Raw genomic sequence first — 9,733 nt, 5'->3', positions numbered from 1 at the left:
ACCTCTCCAAACTCAGTGTTGTGGATCCACCATGAGTTTGAGGAGGGGGGGGGGGGTGTTAGAGTTATATTTATGGTGGCCTTTGGCCCTTTGCATTGTGGCCTTTGGCCTCCCACTTGTACATGTATATATGATGGCTTTAGCCTCCTGATAATACTAAGTTGCATATTTCTCTAACAAACACCAACCAGGAAGCTTCCAGTCCTTGTAGGGTCACTACAAATTAATTAGTCTATTTCTATGTGACACTGCATTCATTTAGCCAAAGTATCTACAGTTAAGTATTCGAAGAATCTAATAAATGGAAAGAATAGTACTGTGAGAAATATATACTGCATTACCTAAAAAAGTGTGCACCAACAATACAGTCTTGGGACTTTGTTTCCCTCCAATTAGATTAAGATCACAGTATATGTGCAAATAGAAAGAATGCAATGGGAAGGACATTACTTCTTCACATCCGCAAATATTTGCTACTTAACTTCACATTTTTCAATGAAAGCCCACAACTATGAGAAATAACAGAATTAATCATACATGGGATATCTTATTTTAGTAGCACATGAATGTACCTTTGATTGTGTCAATCACAGCGTTCAGAAGTTTCTTTCTTGGTTCTTTGAGTAGAACAGGATAGTTACTCAGTACCATTGTAGTAGCAATTCCACAATTCACAAGTCCACCACAAGCCAGGATGGCGACTCTCCTTAATTTCCTAGGCGTCAATACAAAGTTTGTAGCACCAAGAACCTGTCACATATTTTATATGATTAAGACATTGTGTAATTCCATAGTAACAATTAAGAAAAAAGGCCCTCATACCTCGGATGTTGAACACTGGCCGAGGAATGCATGAAGTAAACTTTTACATGTATTAGAGAAAAGAAGGCCCTGCATTGCATTTGCTTATTTTATTTGCATTAAGGAAGTGAATCAATATTTTTGTAACCTATACTTCATATTCCTCGTTTAATATACATCATATTCCCCATTAGGAAGTGAATTGATATTTTTGTGAATGCAACAATGCAAGGCTTTGAAAATTGTAAACTATAATCATGATATGGAAAGATAACTACCCTATACGTAATCCTCCATCCTGTGTTTCAGTCCTGCAGCGATGATCTTGAGAGGAAGCAGTTAAGGCAATGGGAAGGAAAATTTGCATTTCAGTTCTAGAATTTGGATATGCAACAACCATTATATGTGGTGTAGTTATGAAAGGAAACTACCTTTGAGGCAAAGAATAGGGGAAAGAGGGAAGTAAAATATAAAAGGAAGATGAGTGCAAGCATAAATTTTACAGAAGTGACTAAGTTGTCTCTTGTGCAAGTGATCATGGTGAGGCTGTAGGGGTCAACATAGTACATATCCCAGCTATTGAGCACGCCATGGGAGTCCTTGAGATGGTTCTTGAACCCAACCAGTGCTTTGCACTGCTGCTGCAGGAAGAATAGACAGAGTTTGGCACAAAACAAATAATCCGAGAAACAAACCTAAAAGAGACAACCATCAAACCTCACTTCTTCTATGCAGCAGCAATGACACCCTCTAAGATTTTGCCACTGCCTACCGCGCTCAGCCTCTGCTCCTCCAAATGTTGGTGGCACGGGACGCCACCATGGCAGCGGTACCCAATCATGCCCCTGTTCTTATTGGCGTGTCCAGGAATGCCGGCGATCGTCTGGCACGACGCGGAATCCGGCAGAAGGCTATGCCGCCAGGCACCACGACAACAACCTGTGGTCCCGGTCCCGGTGTGGCCCTCGACCACGGCCACAACAGCGGCCCCAGTGCCGAGAAGCCTCCCAGCAGCGAGTAGTGGCGCCATGAGGCTTATCCCGCATGGCCTCGGCCTCGACGCAACTTCTGTGAAACATCCGCAGGAGTCGTGCCGGCAACAGCCTCCGGCGAGCAGCATGTCGTGTTGTGTTTTTGCTAAGAGAGAGATGGTTGTTCGGCCATGTTGGGTGTGGCCAGCGGCGGCACGGTGAGGATGGAGCACCGCGAGGAAGGAAGCAAGGTGTGGTAATTTTTTGGAAGGGCCCGAGGAGGGCATGATGTGCGGGAGAGGGTTATTGAGGACTAACTATAATTTCATAATTACGTGATTCTCATGTCCAAAAATAATACTCTCTGTAATTAAAATGATCTGACTGTCAAACGCTTGATAATAATTTCCATAACTAACATGATCCTACTATCCAACTAATGATAGTCTTTATAATTAATGTTATCCTTCCATCCAAAGAATGATACTATTCATAATTAATGTGATCCTCTCATCGAATGCTTGATTATACTTTCCAAATTAACTGATCTGCCTAATTAATTGCATGTATCTGGTATTAATGGCTGCGTGCGAATGAACGAAACGACATACGGACTCCTCCATTAGGAGTAGAGATATGGTGGTAAAATGCTCACAATATAGCAAATATCAATGGCTTACAAGTTCTTACCATGCAGTAGGTGATGACCGGCAACCAACGGTGTCAAATAACTCCAAAGATTGAGAAAGCGATTGCCAGGTGAACGTAAAGATGCATGGTGTAAAATATGAGGAGCTAGGTTGGCTATATATGGTAGTAAAAGATTAGCTATAATCAATTCAGAGATGCAATGTTGAATAAACACTCAACAACGACACTATGCTGGTCCTAGGCTAGACCAGACTAGAGACGCGAGCCTAGAAAATGAGTGTCGGTGTCAAAACCGGCGGATCTCGGGTAGGGGGTCCCGAACTGTGCGTCTAGGGTTGATGGTAACAGGAGACAGGGGACACAATGTTTACCTAGGTTCGGGCCCTCTCTATGGAGGTAATACCCTACTTCCCGCTCGATTGATCTTGATGAATATGAGTATTTCAAAAGTTGATCTACCACGAGATCGTAATGGCTAAACCCTAGAAATCTAGCATGTCTGACTATGATTATGAGGATGTATGTCTACGGACCTAGCCCTCTGGTTTATATAGACACCGGAGGGATCTAGGGTTACATAAGGTCAGTTACAGAGAAAGGAATCTTCATATTTGGTCGCCAAGCTTGCCTTCCACGCCAAGGAGAGTCCCATCCGGACACGGGTAGAGTCTTCAGTCTTTGTATCTTCACAGCCCATCAGTCCGGCCCACGTCTAATAGGCCGGACGCCCGAGGACCCCTTAATCCAGGACCCCCTCAGTAGCCCTGAACCAGACTTCAATGATGAGGTGTCCGGCGCGCAGATAGTCTTCGACATTGCAAGGCGGGTTCCTCCTCCGATGACTTCAAAGCGATGTATTCAGCTTTCCATTTAATGTCGTACCCCTCGGCTTCCGCACCTTCCTGACTTCAGCTTCCACGTGTCAAGTGAATACAAGAGGTCGGGGTATTTTTGCACATACCACCCTGACCATACAAGAGAGGTGCCTATTTAAAGAGGGAGAATAGATCTCAGATACATTCCACGCCCCGCGGAAAAAATCCTCAGAGCTTGCTAAGCAGAACCACCCCAACATGGCTAACTCTACCAGCTCTTCCTCTCATCTCCATGGCTCCGAAAAGGGTGATTGGGAGAGATGCTCCATATCTCACAGTCAGCTGTCGAAGCTACAAAAACAGGGCTTTCTTCCTCCTGTGGATCTAGTCCCCGTACGAGCAGGGCTGACGTCCTTCAATAGCGGGGTTCAGGCGGAGAACTTCCCCAATTCGTCCAGGGTGGAACGAGTATGCTTCGTTTCCTTCTTGATAAGAGGCATCGGATTTCCAATCCATCCCTTTCTCCGAGGAATTCTTGAGTATTATGGCCTCCAACTGCACAATTTCACTCCTGCCTCCATCCTGCACATTGTGGGTTATGTTCCTCTATGCGAGCTATTCCTAGGCTGCGAGGCCCATTTTGATTTATGGAGAAAACTATTCTGCCTCGTCCCTCGTAATCAAGGAGGGTCAATATTTGAAGTGGGAGGAGCCGAAGTGTGGCATATCGCCGGGACCAGATACTTGTCCGGCACGCCGAAGAAGGCTTACTAAGAGTGGCCTTCCGAATGGTTCTATATTGACGACGTCGCTCTTCTTGACCCAGTCCGGATGGGCCTCCCTGAATTTTCAAGCGCTCCGTTGAAGAAACGCCATAACTGGCATCCTCGGAGCCTCGAGGAGGAGGACAGCGCAGAAGTCAGTCAGTTGATGGGCAAGATTAAGATGCTCGCCCAGTCTGGATTGTCAATAATCGAGGTAATGGCGATCTCCATAGTGCGGGGGTCCAGCCACTCCAATACAGAGGGCTTCCCATGTGGCACTATAACAAGGAAGATGACGCCTCATGCTACGTTCGGAAAGGTCCGCAAACCCCCGTCGCTTTGGTCAAAATATTGGCCGAACTGTACAAAGGGGAGAAGGAGGAGTTCACTAGTCTCCAATGTCGAGATGGGTTTTCCATGTATAATCCTCCTAGCCGGGTAAGCTCCAATCCCACCATTTTACTCCTTTCCCTGAATCATTTTCGATGGACAGTAACCTATCCACTCGCAATAGGAATGGCGGAAGGCTATCGAGGGGATCCATAGCCCCGCTCCCCAGCCGGAGGGTCACAACCGGGACCTTGACCCCGGATTCGAAGAAGATGCAGACATATTTGTGGAGCTTGAGGATGGAGTATTCTATCAGACAAGTTACGATGGTACAGAAGTACCCATCATCGCCGATTACCCCGGCCTCCTCCCTGCTTCGCATGTAAGTAATTTAAAAGACACCTTCTTCGAAAGAGTTTCCTCACTATGCCTCACCCACGACACTATTTTGTGTTCCAAAGGGGAGGCGCTCGACGCAACAACGTGCACCAGAAACGTCTTCGAGGAGAATGGCGCCCGCGTCGAGCATATCTTCGAAGAGCAAGGCAAATGATAACACGGCAGAACCCTCGTCAAAGAGGTAAGGTTTTTTCAAGAATACATCTTTTGATCGCCACATCAAATCATGATGCCATTCGCCACATTCTATCAGAAAAAGTATCCGCCGTACTGTGTCCGGGGATCCGGCCGGACGTGCCTCCACTAGTCGGGTTCCTGACCCTGCCCTAAGGACGGGGGCTAACACGGGAGTGGCGTCGAACTGTCCTTCCATAGAGGATTCAGACGATATGTCCGTCACGAACTCTGAAGTGGAGAGCGCCATGAATCATCATTGTCGGAGGGCCGCTCTTCATGAGCCCAACTTTTCAAAGGAGGTATTTGATGCCTTTAGCTCGGCCAATGCGTACATCCGAGTTGCTCGGGATGGGCTTGCCAGAGCCACGGACCAGCATCTGAAAGATATGCGGGTAATCATAGATTTAATAATCATACACTAGTAGCCCCCGAGACTTAAAGCAGTTGATACAACTGATTTAAAGATCATTGTATAACCAGGTGCTTACGGAGAAGAACAACCTGTTATCTTAGGAACTAGAAAAGTATCGGACCCAGCTAACTGCTGCCAATGCCGAACTGGAGAAGTCCAAGAAGGCGTTTCCTGGTAATGTCCCCCCCATTGAGAAAACATAATGGTATACTAATAATGCTAACACGGTTGCTCACCTCTTGGACAAACTCAAGCCCAAGTGGGAAGGTCCATTCATCATTAGATCAACTGCAAGAGCAACTGAAAGCCGCTCAAGGTGGAGAACGAGAAGCCAAAAAACTACTAGCTGCGGGCGAGCGTGTGCTAACAGAAGTCGTGATGGAGAAAAACAAGCTCCAAGATTCCAATACCCAACTGGGCGAGGAACTGAAAGATGTTTGGGCCCAGCTTGCTGACTCCGTAAAGGAGAATAAAAGGCTGCGAGGCGGCATATTCAATATGTGGTCGAACTTACCTTCGAATAATTCGGAGATAGAGGGGACTGACAGAGTTATGTCTGCAGGTATACTGACCGGTAGTCCCAAAGAGGAGATGTCCGGATTCTCGAGCGATATGCTACAAGAGCTGTCGCAAGTGCACGAGCAGGCTTGGCAGGCGATGCAAAGTGTTGCCAAGGCCTTATGGCCATCTGCCTCCCCTCCGGGAAAGATGGAGGAGCTTATACAACTATTCAAGGGAGCGCGACGACCCTTTAGATTGTTGGAGATATCAGCCTGCCGGGAAGGTGCACGAGAGGCCTGGGCCATGGCGAAAACACGGTATACCAAGCTTTATCTGAATCCTATGGCTCGGGTCGGACCTCTAGGGTCAGATGGAAAGGAAGTTCCTGTTAATTTTTGGTATATGACCAAGTAGAAGTAGCCGCTAAGTATTCCCAGCAGGATTGTAAGTTAGACAGCCTGCTGGAAAGTATAGAGGAGGAAATTTTTGAGTCCAAGTGACTATGTACTTTCCTTGACATATGTAACTCTAGCTGAACTAGAAAACGATTGTCATGGCAGACCTTTTCACTTTAACCTCTGGACCCGAAGGTGCGGAGTGTTTCCGAATACCCGAGCGGTAAAATAGACCGGGGTATGCGTGGAAACCAGGCATAGGGGTCATAGTTGCTTGAACAGACAAGTTGTATCCGGCTAGTTATGTTATATTACAGTATGATTGTAAGAAACATCTTCCAGAGAGAATAGTTCCGTTAAGGGTTCCTTTCCCTGGGTGTGCATGCGTTAAAATGCATGTCCGAACTGTGATTGGAAAAAATCGCAGTATACGTAACATCTGGGGGTTCACCATGGGGTGAATGCAAAAACATATTTAATCCACCAACCGAATATTCCCGTAAGAACGCTAGCTTTCAGCTTCACCCAGTCTGAGGTACACATCTGGATGACCTGACAGTAACAATCGCAGAGGTGCTCCCTTTATGCCCTAGCCAAACTAACGGGAACGTAGGCATAAGCACAGGAGCCAGGCAACCCAGCTTGGCCAAAACTTAAGTCATATCGATGCATATAATGGCGAAGAAAAGGTACATATGGGAAAAATGCATATGTGATGAGCTTGATGCTCGAAAATAAGAATAAGCTTCTGTCCGGGAAGCCCCCAGGTATAATGGATGTACATGTTCGAGGATGTGTACATCACAGGTGCACGGTTTAGCCGTGCAAAAGCTTTAAGGCTTAGAGAAAAAAAGGAAGAACGAAAAGGGAGGAAAAACAAAGGAAACAACATGGAGAAGGAGACAAACAAATAGTTCAGTGCTAGGCATAGAATCTTTGGAGTCTGGTCGTGTTCCAGGGGTTCAGCTCTACGTGATTTTCTGATGCAGCACGCTGGCGATACGCTCCTCTAGTGAGAACTTCGTCAATGATGAATGGACCTTCCCACTTGGGCTTGAGTTTGTCCTTTTTCTTCTCTGGCAAGCATAGAACGAGTTCGCCAACATTATAAGTCTTGGCCCATACTTCTCTGCTTTGATATTTGCGGGCATGTTGTTGATAAAATGTGGAACGGGCTTTTGCAACATCACGCTCTTCCTCTAGGGCATCTAGGCCGTCCTGCCAATCAAGCTCGGCCTCTCTCTCTTCATACATGCACACTCGAGGTGAGTCATGAATAATATCGTAGGGCAACACAGCCTCCGCGCCGTACACCATGAAGAAAGGTCTATATCTAGTAGTGCGGTTGGGCGTGGTCCGCAGCCCCCAGAGTATGGAGTCAAGCTCCTTGACCCAGTGCTTGTCCGATTCTCTCAAAGACCGCACTAGTCTGGGTTCAATGCCGCTCATAATAAGACCATTGGGCCGTTCGACTTGACCGTTTGTTTGTGGGTGGTAGACAGAGGCATAATCGAGCTTAATGCCTAGATTAGCACACCAAGTTTTCACCTCATCAGCTGTGAAATTGGAGCCGTTATCGGTGATGATGCTATGTGGAACACCATAACGGTGCACCACGGCGGATATGAATTCTATCACTGGCCCCACCTCGGCCGTTTTAACTGGTTTGGCCTCTATCCACTTACTGAATTTATCCACCATGACCAGCAGATACTTTCTCTTATGGCTTCCTCCTTTAAGGGGTCCGACCATATCAAGCCCCCCAGACCGCGAAAGGCCAAGTGATGGGGATTGTTTGTAGAGCGGTGGGGGGGCCATATGGCTTTGGTTGGTGAAGAGCTAGGATTCGATGCAACGTTGGATGAGGTCCTGTGCATATGCTCAGGCCGTCGACCAATAAAAACCTGTACGAAAGGCCTTGCTAACAAGGGCCCGAGCTGAGGCGTGGTGACCACCGAGACCGGCATGAATTTCAGCCAAGAGCTGCTGCCCCTCTTCCTTTGAGATACATCTTTGAAGGACTCCGGTAGCGCTTTTCTTGTAGAGTTCTCCGTCGTGAACCTTGTAGGCCTTCGAACGCCGGACAATGCGGCAAGCCTCATTCTGATCCTCCGGGACTTCTCTCCTATTAAGGTAGGCCAAGAAGGGTTCGGTCCATGGGGCTGCCATGATGAGATGCCAACGGTGTTATTTCGGTGGCTGAGCCCCCGATGATATCGTTGTGTTCGGAATCTGGGGTTGTGTTCGGATCCGGACTGGTGTTGCCGCTCTCCTCTTCCCACACCACGGACGGCTTAAAAAGCCTTTCTAGAAAGATGTTAGGTGGGACGGGGTCGCGCTTAGCACCGATGCGAGCAAGGACGTCCGCCGCTTGATTACTTTCTCGATCCACATGATGAAACTCGACCCCTCGAACTGAGCCAACATTTTTAGGATGGCGTAGCGATAAGACACCATCTTCGGATCTTTGGCATCAAAATCTCCATTTATTTGAGATACTGCAAGGTTTGAGTCCCCCGCACTTCCAGGCATTGTATGCCCATGGAGACAGCCATCCGGAGACCATGCAATAAGGCCTCGTATTCGGCTGTGTTATTGGAGTCTGTGTATAATATTTGGAGCACGTACTGGACTACGTCTCCAGTGGGGGACATTAAAACGACGCCCGCTCCTAATCCTGCTCGCATTTTGGAACCATCGAAATACATAACCCAGCTGGAATATGTGTCATACTCTTTAGGGAGTTCGGCTTGTGTCCATTCGGCGACGAAGTCCGCCAGTACTTGGGATTTGATGGCTCGACGCGGTTTGTATGTTATGTCAAATGGAAGGAGCTCAATGGCCCATTTGTCTATCCGGCCCGTAGCATCGCGGTTGTTTATTATGTCATTGAGTGGTACTTTGGAAGCCACCGTGATAGAACATTCTTGGAAGTAGTGTCATAGCTTCCGGGATGCCATGAAGACCGCGTATACTATCTTTTTATAATGAGAGTACCGTGATTTGCATGGTGTGAGGACAGTGGATACGTAGTATACCGGCTTCTGAAGCAGGAACTTGTGTCCGTCCCGCTCTCGCTCAATGATGAGCACGACGCTCACCACCTGGTGTGTTGCCGATATGTATAATAACATGGGCTTGCCGACGTTCGGTGCGACCAGGATTGGGTTGCTCGCAAGAAGGGTTTTTATTTCTTCCAATCCGGCTGTTGCCGCATCCGTCCACTCGAAGTGATCAGTGTGTCGGAGGAGGCGATATAGTGGCAATGCCTTTCCTCCTAATCTGGAGAAAAAGCGGCTTAGAGCTGCCACACATCCTGCAAGTTTTTGGACCTGTTTAAGGTCCGTTGGCGTAGCCAATTGTGACAAAGCTTGGATTTTGGCTGGATTTGCTTCAATTCCTCTATTGGAAACAATGAAGCCTAGTAGCTTTCCAGTAGGGATGCCGAAAACACACTTTTCCAGATTGAGCTTGATGTCATATGCACGGAGGTTGTGGAATGTGAGACATAAATCAT

At 47.4% G+C, this 9,733-nt stretch overlaps 1 pseudogene; it reads right to left on the bottom strand.

The window, feature by feature from the left end:
• Positions 1–337: 337 nt before the first annotated feature.
• Positions 338–1,831, bottom strand: LOC123083787 (glyoxysomal fatty acid beta-oxidation multifunctional protein MFP-a-like; annotated as a pseudogene).
• Positions 1,832–9,733: the final 7,902 nt, after the last annotated feature.

This window comes from Triticum aestivum, chromosome 4A (assembly GCF_018294505.1).
Source record: "Triticum aestivum cultivar Chinese Spring chromosome 4A, IWGSC CS RefSeq v2.1, whole genome shotgun sequence".
In the NCBI taxonomy this organism is placed as follows: Eukaryota; Viridiplantae; Streptophyta; class Magnoliopsida; order Poales; family Poaceae; genus Triticum; species Triticum aestivum.
This window is presented reverse-complemented; position numbering and strand designations above follow the sequence as displayed.